This window comes from Lygodium microphyllum, chromosome 7 (genome assembly GCF_053477565.2).
Source record: "Lygodium microphyllum isolate KBCC chromosome 7, Lygodium_microphyllum_v1.1.10, whole genome shotgun sequence".
Taxonomy (NCBI): domain Eukaryota; kingdom Viridiplantae; phylum Streptophyta; class Polypodiopsida; order Schizaeales; family Lygodiaceae; genus Lygodium; species Lygodium microphyllum.
In genome coordinates, this window is record NC_141141.1 from 73,547,672 (window position 1) to 73,567,668 (window position 19,997).

Below are 19,997 nucleotides of genomic sequence, written 5' to 3' on the forward strand. Positions count from 1 at the left end.
AAGTTTCCGGCCAACCGGAACCACCCACCTGTAGGACGGACCTAGGGCCACATCCATTGCACTTTCCTCAAGGTTGCTTTTTTGTCTAATTACTTACCACATTTAGTTGGACACGCATAAAATAGCTTTCTTAATTTGCCAATTAGACACCTGTTCCTTCACGTAATCTTAGCACTGACATACAAAAGTAGTGTCAACCAAGTTCCTTTTCAAAAGTTGATCGTATTTATCTTTGAAAAACATCATATAATCTAGCTCGTAGGCTAATCTATAATCTGCCCGAAGGCTATCCATATTCCACCTGAAGGCAATCCAACAATCCACAGGGATTACTAATTCAAGATTTCGCCCATAGACTAGTATGCGGGCCTCGAGATCCAATCCCGAGCCATGTTGGCCTCTTGTGCAGATCCCAAAAGGCAAGGGATTTATGGCCATAGACTAGTATGCGGGCCTCGAGAGTCATGTTGGCCTCTTGTGCAGGTCTCGAAAGGCAAGGGATTTACGACCAGAGCCCCCTGGCACCCAAGCATCCTCCTACTCCAAGTAGCGCCAAACGGAGAGACCTTTTGCGGCGGGTTCGGTCCATGTTCCCGACGCGGCTAACAACCCCCTTGGTTAGGGTCAGGTAGACAATCGGGGGTAACTGATGCTGCCTCTCCCTTCAGGCTTTCAACCTAAAGAATTAATTATCTTTCCATCTTTAGTTCCTTGATCAAACAATGCAAAGAGTGCTCCTAAACTGTTACAAGCACAATCAATCTAGTGGTCATTTATTTGGCCAACTGCTAAGGAGTGAATCCTTCTCTTCGAATGCATCCAGCATTCGATCCGGGATCAATTGCGACTTGGCAAGATCCCTAAGGGTTTGTTTGTTTACCCTTTTTTCCTTGGGTTAGGGTCATACCCTGTCAACCCAATTTAACCAACACCTTAGGTTTCTTAAGTTGAGACATTGAATCCTCGCGACCACATCACTCTAACCTGATTGATCCTTTACTTACTAGGCATTCTGAGTAGTGGAAAATTTATATTGTGGTTAAATCACAAAGCCGTGCGACGTTGCAACTTGTTGCACAAGTGTCGCATCTAACTCATGGGATCATTTCACCCATTGCACGGTGTTTCCTGGTCAAGGAATTATGTTTAGTCAAGATGTAGGGTTTGGGGTGTCTTCTTACCCAACCCAACCCTAATTGTACTAGGCCGACAACGTTCGGTCATAGGGTTTCCAAACTCAATCCGAGTTTTAGCATTAGGTTGATCGATTCTTAGGGTAGAAACCCTAGATCATTGTTTACATGGGCGTCCAATTGACCCAAACATTCGGTGAATGTGGGTGGGACCTTTGAGTTTGAGGGTTTCGACATGGAGTCTGAGTACGATACTAGGCTGCATTTCTAGCGTGCCAAGCCCTAGCTAGTACTTGATGTGTTTATCGTATCGACTAGTTATGCCTATACGAATCCCTAACGTGTATAATATTACAAGTGATTTAGCTAAATTAATCTACTTGTCTTGAGACAAGGACGATCCTTTCCTAGAGATGCTCAACTTGTTCTAGAGGTGTAAATAATTGCAACATGCGATTCATTACTTTTAGGCAACTATAAGGATTGCAATAACCCTTTCTTTCCTTGCTAAAGTCATGACGAACGAAAATTTGGAGAATAACTTACATAGGACCTACTAGGATTTACATCAAGGAACTATGCCTACAACCGTTCTTTCTAAGCATTTGAATTTCATGCTTTGATAAGCCATGCAACCTTTCCTAAATGCAAGTTTTGATGAATGAATTTTCTCGCATGATGAATATGTAACATGCAACCCTTTTATAAATACAACAAGGTTAATGAAGTTCATGTGACATGCAACCTTTAATCCATTCGACAAACATCTTTGCATACAGCGTGCAAGTCTATGGTCCCATTTCCATGCTTGCAACGGACATTAACAATTCTTTCCATGCGAGTCATAGCAAGATACGCTTGTTCTTTCACGGCCAAACAAAGATGCACTTAACAATTTTCATGTTTTTAATGCTAGGAAATATGCGTTTTAGGCTTGTCACTTTGAAATGCACGGCAAGGCAACAAGCTACTAAGCTCATAAAATGGATAGGTAATTTACATTTATAACATTGGAAATGCAAATAATCCAATTGCTTGTCATGCATTAATTTTAGTAAATTGTTCGAGTAGGCAATTTTCCCCAAATGCATTTTAAATAGGCTAGGTGAATTAGAAACATGCATAAGTGCTTCCTTTCCATGAAAGTTATCGTGCATAGCTCATTTCTTATACATGGGATTAAAATCATAAAACCAGGGCTTGTGGATCCGTGGGGATGTCCACGTGTATGTTCGGGGAAGAACCTCCCGCGGGTGCGCCTTGCATCTTCTTGGGAGCCATCGTAGATGTAGTGTGTTTATGGACTCTGGGGATTCCTTCTAGTCTTTATTCATGCTCTTCGAGACTGCCTATAGGTCGATACCTTCTCCCTTGCATAGCATTTGGAGGTCTATGAGCCCGGGTTTTAAAACCAGGGAGGGCACGTAAAAATAGGGCTTAAGGAAGCCCCTTGTGAAAGCTTCCAAGGGAAGCTTCTATGCTCTTGAGTTAGAAGCTTACGTGGAATAGGGAGGGGTATTGGAAGATTAACTTGGGGGGGGGGGGGGGTAATTATGGTAATATGGTGGCAGGACGTTGACCAGCGGTAGGAGCGTTGCAATCGGTGGCAGCTGGCAGCGTATGCGGGCGGCGTCCTCATAGTGGCAGCATCTCCAGGTAGCATGGTGGCCTATTTCTTCTTCTCCCCAATCATGCAGCACCCCAGCCTCTTTTCTTCCTTTCCCTCCCTTTGCTAAGGGGTTTTTTTTATAGTGCTAAGGGGGGCGGGGGGGGGGAGGGGGAGACTCCACACACGTGAAGCCCTCATGCTTCTCCCTTCTTCCCATGCACTCCACCTCTACAAGCTCCCCACACACCTCACTCGCTCTTCTCCTACTCCCTCTCCTCCAGCATGCATCGGCTAGGGGAAGGGATAATTAGAAAAAAAAAATTCCTAAAATTTATCCAATTGCCCCTTCAAAAAGGGTGTTCTCCCGCGGCTTTGCATTCTTAAACTCTGACCTCGGTTGCACAATGTGGAGGGCTCATTTTTGCACGTGCAAGGTACGGATTAAGCTGCCAATAATTACGATGTGGGAGATAACCTTGCATAGGTTTTTGCACAGGCGTGCGGTGATCAAAGCTTGTTAATATTTTGAGCGGAAATATTGCACATGATGCTCGAAAAGGGAGGCCTCTGCATTAATGTTTTGCATAAGGAATCCACCTTGTGTACGAGCCCTGGCAAATAAATATAATTTTACAAAATCTGCTGCAAAACCTCATGGAATCCACCGTGAAATATGCCTCCTGGCATCATTATATGTAAGATAGATTGACTCTATAGCTTAAAAATGCATGATTGCTACTCAAAATTCGTTCTTTGCTTTTATTATAATAGATGGCATTATGTTGTGGTAGTTTGGTTGTTTTAGACCAAAATCTCGATAATTTTAGCAAAGATTTTATAATGAATCTTGATGTTTGGTTCAATGAGGACATTATTGCAATCCTAAAGGTTAGATCATCATGTACGCTACATCATGTGAGAAGGGATTTACACAATGAAGATACTGAACTACCATGCTCATTTATGTTCCAACTTAATAACAAACGAGTAAGTTTTTATATCATATTATATCCACTTATGTGTATATATGATTCCACTTCTTAATTATTAAATATTTGTAAAATATTTTTTGTAGATATTGTATATAAGTCTCTATCCTTGTGCATTTTTCTATATTGAGCTCACATACACTTATATACACTTTTATGCACTTGCATGTACTTCGATTCACTCCTATGTACTTTTGTGTAGTGTACACTTGTGTGTGCTTGAGGACACATGCACTTATACTAACATATAGCTTCACCTTAGTACACTATCCCTAGATCAAGCATTACATGAACACGTATCCTACCACACATGCATACTGCAACCGCATAAATGCATGGGAACTAGTGTGCATGACTATAGCACTAGCCTAGTACATCCCCATGCACTAGTATGCATGACTATAGCACTAGCCTTGTACACTCCCACACACTAGCACAACATCATGACAATTTCGTACACACCACACCCTCTCTACTATCCTTGTGCATAACACACATGCATAGAGTGCTTGCATAACGTACTAGTACACTGCACTAGCATACACATGGTGATGGGACCTAAAATGGGCCGGCACTGGCAAAGGCACTAGCTCGACCTCATGCCCTCAACAGACAACCCCGCCACACCACACAGCCTTGCGGGCCAGGAGCATCTGTCGAGGGAGACACTATCCTAAACACTAATTATTATGCATTTATAGTCTGTAATCCAATGGATGTTCCCTTTCCCCATCTCCTCAAAGGGAGATTATACATATATCTGATAAAACTACAAGTAGAGGGAGGGAGACTACGATGAAACAAGCACAATATTTTTTTTTGGGATCTCAAGTCAACTTCTCCTCCATTATTCTCCAACCATTCCTCCAACAGTCTACCCACACTAAAAATGGTATCCTCCAAGATAAACACCCCAAACTTAAGGATACTTTACATACAACAATATGATAAGGCTTAGACTATGCCTTAGACTTTGGCTTATTTCTCAACACCCCCCCTCAAGATCAGAATGAGCTTGCAAAGATAATACTCCAAGTGCACTCCTGAAGTACTCAAACTTATCTTTACCTAATGCTTTGGTAAAGATATCAGCAACTTGGTCATTGGTCTTCACATGGACCAAGTCAATCTCTCCATCAATGACTTTTTCTCTAATGAAATGATAGTGCACTTCTATGTGTTTTGTTCTTGCATGGTAGACTAGGTTCTTTGCCAACATAATGCTACTAACATTGTCACAATACATAATGACTCCACCATCAATCTTTATCCCCATGTCATATAGGATCAATCTCAGCCATGTTTGCTCACATGTTGCCAATGCAATGCCTCTATACTCTGCTTCAGTGCTTGATAAAGCAACTGTAGGTTTCTTCTTACTGCTCCAACTTACCATGGTTAATCCAAATGAGAATGCATAGCCACTAGTAGATCTTCTATCCATAGAGCTACCTGCCTACTCTGGTCTATGCAATGCGCTTGGTTCTGGGCAACGAAATGCCGTAAGACCTTTGGTGACATTTCCTTTGAGGAGTTGAAGATATTTATTGACGATTTAGGGATAGCCACATCATGAGAGAAAGGCAATTGGTTATTTTACAAAAATGTTTTGAGCGATACATACAATTTTTCATGGCTCTCAATCTGAGGAATTGTGTACAACACGGAAAAACGATGCTAAGGAAAATGCCAGTTTCCTATTAGAGCAAATAGTATGTTGATTTGGTCCGCCAAAAGAAATAGTATCGGATCGGGGGACTCATTTTCTGAACAAAGTGATTAAAATCCTGACTGAGGCTTGGCACATCAAGCACAATAAAACAACCCCCTATAATCCACAAGCCAATGGGTAGGTCAAGAGTACCAAGAAGCATCTTGTGGGCATTTTGTCTAAGGTAGTATCGGAAAAGAAATGAGATTGGGACAAAAAGTTGTATGTGGCAGTGTGGGCATACAATACGACGTTCAAACAAGCTACTGGTCACACCCCATTCAAGCTAGTATATGGAGAGGAGTGTGTCCTAACTCTAGAGATTGAGTTGTTGACGACAAGATTTGCGATCAATCATTCTTTGGGTGACGGGGATGCCCTCTTTGAGCACTTAATGACTCTGGTACACCTCGATAAGATTAAATTGTAGAGCTTGCTACATCAGGAGGTGACCAAGTGTCAGATGAAGCAGCTCCATAACCTAAAAGCAAAGAAATACACTTTTAAGAAAGGACAGCTAGTGTTGTACTATGATGCGCATAGAGAATTATTTCCATGAAAGCTGGAGCCCAAATGGGATGGTCCTTATAGGATTGTCAAGAGATCAGGAAGAATAAATCCATGGCATTATTGGAAGATCTTGAGGGTTTGGAGTTTAAGAATAAGGTTAATCTTAATAAGATTAAAACTTATTATTTCTCACTGCACTAATGACATAAGTGCCTTGTAGGTCTATGCACGATTGATTAGACATCTGCAAGGAAACATCGATAGAGGTTGATGGATTGACTGATCCCTTATTTGGAGCAGCCATACTTAGAGTAGCGATATCATCAAGGAAAGCTCATATGGTGGAGTAAAGGCTAAGTGATTGAGCAAGACTACGAGACATTCGTTTGGGAGATTAAGGTCTTCTCTCATCACTATTTGAAGATTTTGACGAGCATCCCTATAGTATTTAATAATGAAGGTGGGATGGAGCCGTCATTTCATCCTCTCAATATGTTGAATTTGACTATCATAATTACGAATAGGGGAGTTCTGGATGGTGATTGTGTAAACCCATTGTGGACGTACACATTATATTTTGATGGGGTGTCCAGGGGCCCTAATAGAAAAGGGAGTATTGGAGTAGTTATCCAAGATCCCCAACGTAGAGTTACAATAAAATTAGCTGCTTATATTGGGGTAGGATTCACTAACAACATGGCTGAGTATAAAGCCTTAATTATGGGACTAAATATTGCCAAGAAAGGTGGTATTTGGTAGTTGTTAGTAAAAGGGGATTCCCAACTAATCTTAAATCAACTTAATGAGAAATATATAGTCCGAAATCCTATCCTTCATATGTATCATCGAATTGCTATAACCCTACTTGATGAATTGGAGAGCGTATCTCTTCAGCTGATACCATGTTCTTGGAATCAGTTTGTGGATTCACTAGCCAATTTTGCTTATGAAGAGGACCTCTTCTTCAACTGTGGTCGTCGTTCAGATGTTGCTCTTGATAATGAGACAGGACCTAGTTGTTTGTGGGGAATGTTATCAGACCATGCGTTATATGGTAGGCAACGGTTGATATGGGTAATGCGAAGAGTAGTCGAGACCCATCTACCACTATTATCCTGGACCCATAGGTTGGTTAGACGACATGTTATGCGTACACCTCTTGCTATATATGCAAGAGGTATGTGTCACAACTTGATGCATTTAGTTTAGGGCTAAGAGCCCTATTTTTCCCCTTGGAATAGAGCGTATTTTTGTATATGTGTCTTCTTCCAAGGAGGGATCTATATGAGATGGTTTGTTTGATTTCTTGAGGCCAAGAGGGCCAGTTGTTTTAAGATTTTAATGTTTGATTTCTTTAGGACAAGAGGGCAAGTTAGTTTGCAGTACAAATGTGCTATTTCTTTAGGCCAAGAGGGCCCTATATTTGTTTGGTACAGGTACGTTTTGCTTCTTGTGGCCATTCCGGGTGGTTTTGTCCCCTTTCAAGTTCTTTTTTCCTTAAGAAAATAACGATACATGTGTACGGGGGTACTTTCTTTTTGTTTATTGGGGACTGGCAATCAAGGCATGACGTCCTAGGATTAGGTTCGGTATGTCTGTGGGAGATCTGAGTAGTCATTGCCTCCTGCAAAGGCATTGTCAGGCACTAAAAGACATGTTTTTGAAGATAATCTTAGTGACCCTGTTCTGCTAGCCTATTAGGCGACCGTTCTAGGAGTTAGTATGAGAGGCAGTTAGAGAAGCCTACTAAATTGATGATATAAAGAAGCAAACCCTAAATATCTGAGACAAAATCTATGAATATACGAAGGTGTGTAAAAAGGGGTCTAACCCCTGATAAAATAAAGATAGAAAAGGAAAAAAAGAAAAATCGTTGAGCAGTTGTTTATCACCTTGCGAAGGCTTGGTAGGTTCCTAGGGATGAGATAAGACCCGGGGCCTCGGGGCCAATGCCTTGACTTCCTAGGGATGGCAACTAGGTGAAAATCAAAGAAAATAAAAGAAGGTTGGAGAGAAAATAAAAGTACGGTTTAGAAAAGGATTAAGTGTCGCCTTGCGAGGGCTTGGTAGATTCTTAGGTACCAAGATAGGACCTGAGGCCAATGCCTTGTTCTTCTTGTGTAGCATTCCCCCCCGCCCTCTCCCCCCCGTGTGCCCATGCCTCCTCCCATAGAAACTCCCCCTCTCTTTTTATCTTTTTCAAAACTTTTTCTCTCTCCCTCAAACTTCTATGCTCCTGAGTTAGAAGCTTACATGGAATAGGGAGGGGTATTGGAAGATTAACTGGGGTGGGGGGGGGGGGTAATTATGGTGATATGGTGGAGGGAGGTTGACCAGCGGTAGGAGTGCTGCAATCGGTGGCAGCTAGCAGCGTATGTGGGCGGCGTCCTCACGGTGGCAGCATCTCCAGGCAGCATGGTGGCCTATTTCTTCTTCTCCCCAATCATGCAGCACCCCAGCCTCTTTTCTTCCTTTCCCTCCCTTTGCTAAGGGGTTTTTTTTTTAGTGCTAATGTCAAGAATCGCGTGGTGGAGGGGGTTGCTGAAGATGTTGCGCCGAACACACACAGAATGCACAAGGAGAAGCTCACTCAAGAGACAAGAAGAGAGATGGAGGCCAAAACGTTTTCTTGCTGATTTCTTCTTCTTCTTCCACACTCTTTACAATGTATACAAAGTATAGATAAGATACAACATAAAAGGAAAGTGGCCTACTAAGTCAAACAATGCATAACCGACTACACTAGTCGACTGGCGCTATAACTATGCCAGCTGTAAATAGGTGTAATGACCTGAATATAATAAGTAATGAGTCAGTGGCCATGTGAGATGCATAATGACCACCGACGTGCTAGGTGTAGACATGTGGATCCATCTAACCAGGCGGTCCATCATCAATGTCCGCATGTATTGAGCTTGTCATCTCAACACTCCCCCTCAAGCTCAACTGCATCTCTGCAACTCCAAGTAAGCTTCGAAACTTTTGAAGCTTCTCTGTACCAAATGCCTTCGTGAAGGTGTCAGCTATCTGATCCTGTGTGCTGACATACACCAAGTCAATCTCACCTGCTAGTACCTTCTCTCTCACAAAGTGGTAGTGTACATCAATATGTTTTGTCCTGGCATGGAACACAGGGTTCCTAGCCAACTGTATACTGCTCATGTTGTCACAATAAATGACAAGTGGACCTTCCACTTGCACATCCAAATCAGCCAATAGCTTTTGCAGCCATACTACCTCACATGCTGCAACAGCAGCACCTCTATACTCAACCTCTGTACTCGACAAAGCAACTGTAGATTGCTTTTTGCTGCTCCATGCAACTGCTACACTACCAAGAGAGAACATGTATCCACTGGTAGATCTTCTATCAGACATACTACCAACCTAATCTGCATCTGTGTATCCAAACACCTGTACATCTGTACCTGCCTCATAGAAAAGTCCGTAATGTAATGTGGACTTCACATATCTCAATATGCGTCTAACTGCATCCAAATGTGGCTTTCTAGGTACTTGCATAAACTGACTCACAAGACCAACAGCGTAGCTCAAGTCTAGCCTTGTAATGGTCATGTAGATCAAACTCCCCACTATCCTCCTGAACATAGTAGGGTCTTCTATCTCATCGCCAACATCAGCACTCAACTTTACATTCTGCTCCAACGGGACTGTAAGTGGTTTGCATGAAGTCATACCATACTTGGACAACATATCCAAGCCATACTGTTTTTGGGACAGCCATATACCATCATCACTTCTGATCACCTCAATGCCAAGGAAGTACCTTAGCTCACCTAAATCCTTCATCTCAAACTTCATCTTCAAACAGCCCTTGACTTCAGCAATCCCACTATCACTATCACCTGTAATAATCAAGTCATCCACATAGATGACTATGATGACCAAACCTTCTTCTCCCTTTCTCACATAAAGTGAGTGATCAGCATCAGAAACATAAAAGCCAATATTGACAAGATACTCTCTGATCTTGTCAGACCATGCTCTAGGTGCTTGCTTGAGCCCATAGAGTGCCTTCTTCAACCTGCACACATACATGGGATGCTCTAAATCTTCATAACCTGCTAGCTGATCCATATACACTTCTTCCTGCAAATCACCATGCAAGAAGGCATTCTTTACATCCATTTGCTGCAACCTCCAACCTTTGGCTGCTGCCAAAGCAATCACACATCTGACAATTGCCATCCTAGCAACTGGACTGAAGGTTTCATCATAATCTATGCCATATGTCTGGGCATAGCCTTTTGCAACCAGCCTAGCTTTGTACCTACTAATAGAACCATCTGCATTGTGCTTAATCTTATAAACCCACTTACATCCAATAGCTTTCTTTCCCTTCGGCAATGATACTAGATCCCAAGTCTTATTGGCCTCTAATGCAGTCATCTCCTCATCCATTGCTGCATCCCAATGAGCATGACCAATAGCCTCCTCAAAACATGTGGGCTCAACATCCTCAACTAGTTTCACCATATAAGCATAATGGTGAGCTACATAACCTTCAAAACCAAATCTTTTAACAGGGTATCTCACCCTGCTAGACCTGCGTACCACTGGATCACTCAATGGAGTCTTTGCATTAATGCGTGCTCTCTGCACACCTGGAGTCCTCACTGAAGGAATGCCAAGCTCATCATCTAAGCTCTCTGAGCCACTAGAGTCTCCATCAAGAACTGCATCAATGCCTTCTGACACTTTATTCTTTCCTTTGTCTTTACCTGTAGTGCTACTAGATGCACCTGAAGATGTAGAGGTACTCCTTAGTCTCCCAGACCAAGGACTACTAGATGATGTCTCTGGTCCACTAAGAGTCTGTGATTCTTGCTTTTCAGCCTGCACATGAGTATCATGATCATCATCAACATCCAATGCATCACCACTAGATGCATACCAACTGCTCATTTCATCAAAGATGACATCCCTGCTCACTCTGAACTTACATGTGACAGGGTTGTAACATCGATACCCTTTCTGCTCTAAAGAGTATCCAATAAAGATACACTTTTCAGCCTTTGGATCCAGTTTTCTCCGCAACTCATCTGGCACATGAATATATGCAATGCAGCCAAACACTTTCAAGTATGAAAGATCGGGCTTCTTACTTGTAAAACATTCTTCGGGGGCCATACCATGAACTGCAGCTGTGGGAGTTCTGTTCATAATATAAACAGCAGTATGAACAGCCTCAGACCAAAAATGCTTAGGCATATTCTTTTCAGCCATCAAGGCATGTGCAACTTCTGCAATATGCCTGTTTTTCCTTTCTGCAACCCCATTTTGCTGTGGGGTATACCTACATGTGAACTGTCTCTTTATCCCATGAGACCTCAGAAAATCACTGAACTCATTTGAGAGGTACTCTCCCCCTCCATCTGACCTCAAGCACTTTACTTTCAAGCCTGTTTCTCTTTCAACTGCAACCTTGAAAGTTCTAAAGTGCTCAAATGCTTCACTCTTTTCCTTCATAAAATATACCCACAGCTTTTTAGAACAATCATCAATGAATGTGACAAAGTATGAACTGCCTCCAAGAGATACATTTTGTGTAGGCCCCCAAATGTCTGTATGCACAACATCAAGGATATTTATGCTTACATCTCTATCATGTGAAAAAGGTTGTCTTGTCTGCTTACCAAACTGACATGCTTCACATACCTTCTGAAATTCTGCAACTCTAAATGTAGGCAAACCTGTAACCAACCCTTTGGACTGCATTAATTTTAGCCTTTGTACATTTGCATGTCCAATGCGTTTGTGCCAAATTTCAATGTCTGCAACAACACCTTTTCCTTTGGCATACATAGTAGCATTAATAGTAGGAATTCCAGCGTCCAGTGTAAACATACGTCCAACTCTACTTCCCTTTGCTACCAACCTGCACTTGTAATTGAAATCTTCTACAAAGAAGCCCTTTGCATTAAATCTGACTTGCAGCCCTTGCTCTACCATTTGACCGACTAACACCAAGTTCTTTGTAATAGATGGCACATGTAATACATCTGAAAGACTCTTTGTCTTACCATCATGCAAGGACAAGGGAACTTTTCCAATGTGTGAAATTGGGTGGCATGAGCCATCACCCGTCTTCACATAACCTGCATTATGCAAATTCTGCATCTCTCCAAACCATTCTGCATGGCTGGTCATATGATTGGATGCACCTGAATCAACATACCAAACATCATCATGTGCTCCCTTTCCTGTAACAGCATTCAGCATATGTTGTATAACAAACATACGTTCATTTTTGTCTTCATTCTGTTGTGAAGACGATGCATAGTTTCCTTGCTGCAACTTACCACTGCGGATATAATCTCTCTTAGCATAACATTGGGCTGCAATATGACCTGTTTTGCCACAGTAGTGGCACACAATACCAGAGTTGTTAGAACCTCTGTTCTACCATCCACCTCTTCCTCTAAAGCTCCCCCTGCCTCTAAAGTTACCACGACCTCCTGAAACCTGCATATCGCCAAATTGCTGATTTAATCTATTTTGCTGGTTGTCACTACCACGGCCTCTTGAAGAGAACGTGCCACGTCCCCTTCCTGAACTGGAGTAGAAAGCTTGGACCTGTTCACCGCTTCTTTCAGATGTCTCACTCTGCATATTGATCTCTTCAGTGATCATAAGGGAGACCAACTCATCGAAATCTGGAAATGGCTTTCTAACATTTACGGAAGTTACAAAAGACTTCCAAGCCTTTTCATTATTAAGTCCACCCAAGGTAGATGACACCAAATCATCATCATCGGGCATTGCATCAATTGTTGCCAAGGCATCTGCAATGCTCCTTACCTTCAATGCATACTCATTGATAGACATCTTCCCTTTCTTCAATGTATTCAACTCTTGCTTGAGTTGAATCTTTCGTGCCTTTGTATTTACAAAAAACATACTTTCAAGTATGGTCCAAGCTGCATATGCATTCTCTGCATTTCTAATGTGTCCCAACATATTATTGTCAATTACTGCAGACAACCAATACATGACCTTCTTGTCTTTTGCATTCCATTCCTTTCGTGCCTTTGTCTCTTCTGCAATTGGAGGATCACTCACCTTCGGCTCCTTTTCTTTACCTGAAACGAACTCGTAGAGGCCTTTTCCAATAAGAAAGTTCATGACACGGAACTTCCATGAAGGGTAGTTGTTCTTATCTAGCTTCTCAATGATGGGGCTTCCACTATTCTCTGCCATTATCACAAGAATAATACCAAACAGCAAGCAAATCTTCTGCAACCCTCGACCTGTAGTGCACAGCAATACACCAGACAGCCTTTTTCATTGTCTGCTCAACAATACATGCAATCTGCAACCAATTTGCAGATAAACCTTGTGTTTACTCACTGGTAAACACCTTTGATCTTACAGATCTAAAATCTGTAACCTGCGCATCCACTTTCGGTCGATATAGCCGAAGTCACAACATACGCTGAAACTGTTGTCCGCAACCTTGTGGCTCTAAAACGGACCCTGAAACAGCCTCAAATGCCCAAAATAACTATGGGACAGTCCTACAGGGCTAATCTACAGAATATATAGCACTCTTCACGCACACCAAATCTCACTGCAATCTGAGATTTTTGCTATGCCCTGATTCCGGTGCCTCCACAGGCACTATCCAAGAGAAAGAGTGGAAGGATGGGAGAGCTTCTTACCCGTGGCTTGCTTGCTTGAACCTTGCTTCTTCTCCTTTGCTTCGACCTTCAAAATCAGCCTCTCTCAGTGGTGCGGCTCTGATACCATGTCAAGAATCGCGTGGTGGAGGGGGTTGCTCAAGATGTTGCGGCGAACACACACAGAATGCACAAGGAGAAGCTCACTCAAGAGACAAGAAGAGAGATGGAGGCCAAAACGTTTTCTTGCTGATTTCTTCTTCTTCTTCCACACTCTTTACAATGTACACAAAGTATAGATAAGATACAGCATAAAAGGAAAGTGCCCTACTAAGTCAAACAATGCATAACCGACTACACTAGTCGAGTGGCGCTATAACTATGCCAGCTGTAAATAGGTGTAACGACCTGAATATAATAAGTAATGAGTCAGTGGCCATGTGAGATACATAATGACCACCGACGTGCTAGGTGTAGACATGTGGATCCATCTAACCAGGCGGTCCATCATCAATGTCCGTATGTGTTGAGCTTGTCATCTCAATAGCTAGGGGGGGGGGGGGGGGGGGGGAGACTCCACACACGTGAAGCCCTCATGCTTCTCCCTTCTTCCCATGCACTCCACCTCTACAAGCTCCCCACACACCTCACTTGCTCTTCTCCTACTCCCTCTCCTCCAGCATGCATCGGCTGGGGAAAGGGATAATTAGAAAAAAAGTTGCCTAAAATTTATCCAATTTCCCCTTCAAAAAGGGTGTTCTCCCGCGGCTTTGCATTCTTAAACCCTGACCTCGATTGCACAATGTGGAGGGTTGATTTTTGCACGTACAAGGTATGGATTAAGCTGCCAATAATTACGATGTGGGAGATAACCTTGCATAGGTTTTTGCACAGGCGTGCGGTGATCAAAGCTTGTTAATATTTTGAGCGGAAATATTGCACATGATGCCCGAAAAGGGAGGCCTCTGCATTAATGTTTTGCATAAGGAATCCATCTTGTGTACGAGCCCTGGCAAATAAATATAATTTTACAAAATCTGCTACAAAACCTCATGGAATCCACTGTGAAATATGCCTCCTGGCATCATTATATGTAAGATAGATCGACTCTATAGCTTGTAAATGCATGATTGCTACTCAAAATTCATTCTTTTCTTTTATTATAATAGATGGCATTATGTTGTGGTAGTCTGGTTGTTTTAGACCAAAATCTTGATAATTTTAGCAAAGATTTTATAATGGATCTTGATGTTTGGTTCAATGAGGACATTATTGCAATCCTAAAGGTTAGATCATCATGTACGCTACATCATGTGAGAAGGGATTTACAAAATGAAGATAATGAACTACCATGCTCATTTATGTTCCAACTTAATAACAAACGAGTAAGTTTTTATATCATATTATATCCACTTATGTGTATATATGATTCCACTTCTTGATTATTAAATATTTGTAAAATATTTTTTGTAGATATTGTATATAAGTCTCTATCCTTGTGCATTTTTCTATATTGAGCTCACATACACTTATATACACTTTTATGCACTTGCATGTACTTCGATTCACTCCTATGTACTTGTGTGTAGGGTACACTTGTGTGTGCTTGAGGACACATGCACTTATACTAACATATAGCTTCCCCTTAGTACACTATCCCTAGATCAAGCATTACATGAACACGTATCCTACCACACATGCATACTGCAACCGCATAAATGCATGGGAACTAGTGTGCATGACTATAGCACTAGCCTAGTACATCCCCATGCACTAGTATGCATGACTATAGCACTAGCCTTGTACACTCCCACACACTAGCACAACATCATGACAATTTCGTACACACCACACCCTCTCTACTATCCTTGTGCATAACACACATGCATAGAGTGCTTGCATAATATACTAGTACACTGCACTAGCATACACATGGTGATGGGACCTAAAATGGGCCGGCACTGGCAAAGGCACGAGCTGGACCTCATGCCCTCAACAGACAACCCCGCCACACCACACAACCTTGCAGGCCAGGAGGATCTGTCGAGGGAGACACTATCCTAAACACTAATTATTATGCATTTATAGTCTGTAATCCAATGGATGTTCCCTTTCCCCATCTCCTCAAAGGGAGATTATACATATATCTAATAAAACTACAAGTAGAGGGAGGGAGACTAAGATGAAACAAGCACAATATTTTTTTTTGGGATCTCAAGTCAATTTCTCCTCCATTATTCTCCAACCATTCCTCCAACATTCTACCCACACTAAAAATGGTATCCTCCAAGATAGATACCCCAAACATAAGGATACTTTACATACAACAATATGATAAGGCTTAGACTATGCCTTAGACTTTGGCTTCTTTCTCAACACTCCCCCTCAAGATCAGAATGAGCTTGCAAAGATAATACTCCAAGTGCACTCCTGAAGTACTCAAACTTATCTTTACCTAATGCTTTGGTAAAGATATTAGCAACTTGGTCATTGGTCTTCACATGGACCAAGTCAATCTCTCCATCAATGACTTTTTCTCTAATGAAATGATAGTGCACTTCTATGTGTTTTGTTCTTGCATGGTAGACTGGGTTCTTTGCCAACATAATGCTACTAACATTGTCACAATACATAATGACTCCACCATCAATCTTTATCCCCATGTCATATAGGATCAATCTCAGCCATGTTTGCTCACATGTTGCCAATGCAATGCCTCTATACTCTGCTTCAGTGCTTGATAAAGCAACTGTAGGTTTCTTCTTATTGCTCCAACTTACCATGGCTGATCCAAATGAGAATGCATAGCCACTAGTAGATCTTCTATCCATAGAGCTACCTGCCTACTCTAGTCTATGCAATGCGCTTGGTTCTTGGCAACGAAATGCCGTAAGACCTTTGGTGACATTTCCTTTGAGGAGTTGAAGATATTTATTGACGATTTAGGGACAGCCACATCATGAGAGAAAGGCAATTGGTTATTTTACAAAAATGTTTTGAGCGATACAGACAATTTTTCATGGCTCTCAATTTGAGGAATTGTGTACAACACAGAAAAACGATGCAAAGGAAAATGCAAGTTTCCTATTAGAGCAAATAGTATGTTGATTTGGTCCGCCAAAAGAAATAGTATCGGACCGGGGGACTCATTTTCTAAACAAAGTGATAAAATCCCTGATTGAGGCTTGGCACATCAAGCACAATAAAACAACCCCCTATAATCCACAAGCCAATGGGTAGGTCAAGAGTACCAACAAGCATCTTGTGGGCATTTTGTCTAAGGTAGTATCGGAAAAGAAATGAGATTGGGACAAAAAGTTGTATGTGGCAGTGTGGGCATACAATACGACGTTCAAACAAGCTATTGGTCACACCCCATTCAAGCTAGTATATGGAGAGGAGTGTGTCCTACCTCTAGAGATTGAGTTGTTGACGATAAGATTTGCGATCAATCATTCTTTGGGTGACGGGGATGCCCTCTTTGAGCACTTAATGACTCTGGTACACCTCGATGAGATTAAATTGTAGAGCTTGCTACATCAGGAGGTGACCAAGTGTCAGATGAAGCAGCTCCATAACCTAAAAGCAAAGAAATACACTTTTAAGAAAGGACAGCTAGTGTTGTACTATGATGCGCATAGAGAATTATTTCCATGAAAGCTGGAGCCCAAATGGGATGGTCCTTATAGGATTGTCAAGAGATCAGGAAGAATAAATCCATGGCATTATTGGAAGATCTTGAGGGTTTGGAGTTTAAGAATAAGGTTAATCTTAATAAGATTAAAACTTATTATTTCTCACTGCACTAATGACATAAGTGCCTTGTAGGTCTATGCACGATTGATTAGACATCTGCAAGGAAACATCGATAGAGGTTGATGGATTGACTGATCCCTTATTTGGAGCAGCCATACTTAGAGTAGCGATATCATCAAGGAAAGCTCATATGGTGGAGTAAAGGCTAAGTGATTGAGCAAGACTACGGGACATTCGTTTGGGAGATTAAGGTCTTTTCTCATCACTATTTGAAGATTTTGACGAGCATCCCTATAGTATTTAATAATGAAGGTGGGATGGAGCTGTCATTTCATCCTCTCAATATGTTGAATTTTGACTATCATAATTACGAATAGGGGAGTTCTGGATGATGAATGTGTAAACCCATTGTGGACGTACACATTATATTTTGATGGGGCATCCAGGGGCCCTAATAGAAAAGGGAGTATTGGAGTAGTTATCCAAGATCCCCAACGTAGAGTTACAATAAAATTAGCTGCTTATATTGGGGTGGGATTCACTAACAACATGGCTGAGTATAAAGCCTTAATTATGGGACTAAATATTGCCAAGAAAGGTGGTATTTGGTAGTTGTTAGTAAAAGGGGATTCCCAACTAATCTTAAATCAACTTAATGAGAAATATACAGTCCAAAATCCTATCCTTCATATGTATCATCGAATTGCTATAACCCTACTTGATGAATTGGAGAGCGTATCTCTTCAGCTGATACCATGTTCTTGGAATCAGTTTGTGGATTCACTAGCCAATTTTGCTTATGAAGAGGACCTCTTCTTCAACTGTGGTCCTAGTTCAGATATTGCTCTTGATAATGAGACAGGACCTAGTTGTTTGTGGGGAATGTTATCAAACCATGCGTTATATGGCAGGCAACGGTTGATATGGGTAACACAAAGAGTAGTCGAGACCCATCTACCACTATTATCCTGGACCCATAGGTTGGTTAGACGACATGTTATGCGTACACCTCTTGCTATATATGCAAGAGGTATGCGTCACAACTTGATGCATTTAGTTTAGGGCTAAGAGCCCTATTTTTCCCCTTGGAATAGAGCGTATTTTTGTATATATGTCTTCTTCCAAAGAGGGATCTATATGAGATGGTTTGTTTGATTTCTTGAGGCCAAGAGGGCCAGTTGTTTTAAGATTTTAATGTTTGATTTCTTTAGGACAAGAGGGCAAGTTAGTTTGTAGTACAAATGTGCTATTTCTTTAGGCCAAGAGGGCCCTATATTTGTTTGGTACAGGTACGTTTAATGTTTTGTTGTTTTAGTGATTGCATCATACAGGTTGATGAAGTTGCTGGAGGGAGCCTTGCTATGAAGGAGCTTCTTGTGGCCATTCCGGGTGGTTTTGTCCCCTTTCCATGTTCTTTTTTCCTTAAGAAAATAACGATACATGTGTAAGGGGGTACTTTCTTTTTGTTTATTGGGGATTGGCAATCAAGGCATGACGTCCTAGGATTAGGTTCGATATGTCTATGGGAGATCTGAGTAGTCATTGCCTCCTCCAAAGGCATTGTCAGGCACTAAAAGACATGTTTTTGAAGATAGTCTTAGTGACCCTATTCTGCTAGCCTATTAGGCAACCGTTCTAGGAGTTAGTATGAGAGGCAGTTAGAGAAGCCTACTAAATTGATGATATAAAGAAGCAAAACCCTAAATATCTGAGAGAAAATCTATGAATATACGAAGGTGTGTAAAAAGGGGTCTAACCCCTGATAAAATAAAGATAGAAAAGGGAAAAAAGAAAAATCGTTGAGCAGTTGTTTATCACCTTGCGAAGGCTTGGTAGGTTCCTAGGGATGAGATAAGACCTGGGGCCTCGGGACCAATGCCTTGACTTCCTAGGGATGGCAACTAGGTGAAAATCAAAGAAAATAAAAGAAGGTTGGAGAGAAAATAAAAGTACGGTTTAGAAAAGGATTAAGTGTCGCCTTGCGAGGGCTTGGTAGATTCTTAGGTACCAAGATAGGACCTGAGGCCAATGCCTTGTTCTTCTTGTGTAGCATTCCCCCCCCCCTCTCCCCCCCGTGTGCCCATGCCTCCTCCCATAGAAACTCCCCCTCTCTTTTTATCTTTTTCAAAACTTTTTCTCTCTCCCTCAAACTAGGAGAGAAAGAGAGAAGGGAATAAACAGGGAAAGAGAGAGAAGGGAAGGGGAGGAGGGAGAAGAGGGAGAAGAGAAGGAGAAGAAGAAGAAAAGAAGGAGAAGAGAAGAAGAGAAGAGGGAGAAGAGAATGAGAAGAAGAGAAGGAGAAGAGAAGAAGGAAGAGGAGAGGGATAGAGAAGAGAAGAAGTGAAGAAGAAGGGGTAGAAGGAGAGAAGAGAGAAGTAGTGGAAGAAGAAGAAGAAGAAGAAGAGGTTGTAAGAGGAGGAGAAGAGAAGGAGAGAGAGAGAGAGAGTAGGAGAAAAAGAGAAAAGAAGAAGAAGAGGAAGAGGGGAGGGAGAGAAGAAGAGAGAGAGGAGAGGGAGAAGAAGAGAAGGAGAGAGCGAAGAGAGAAGGAGAAGGAGAGAAGAGAGAATAAGTGAAGGAGAGAAAGAAGAGAAGGAGAGGGAGAAGAATAGAAGGAGAGAGAGAAGAGAAGTAGAGGAAGGGAGAGAAAGG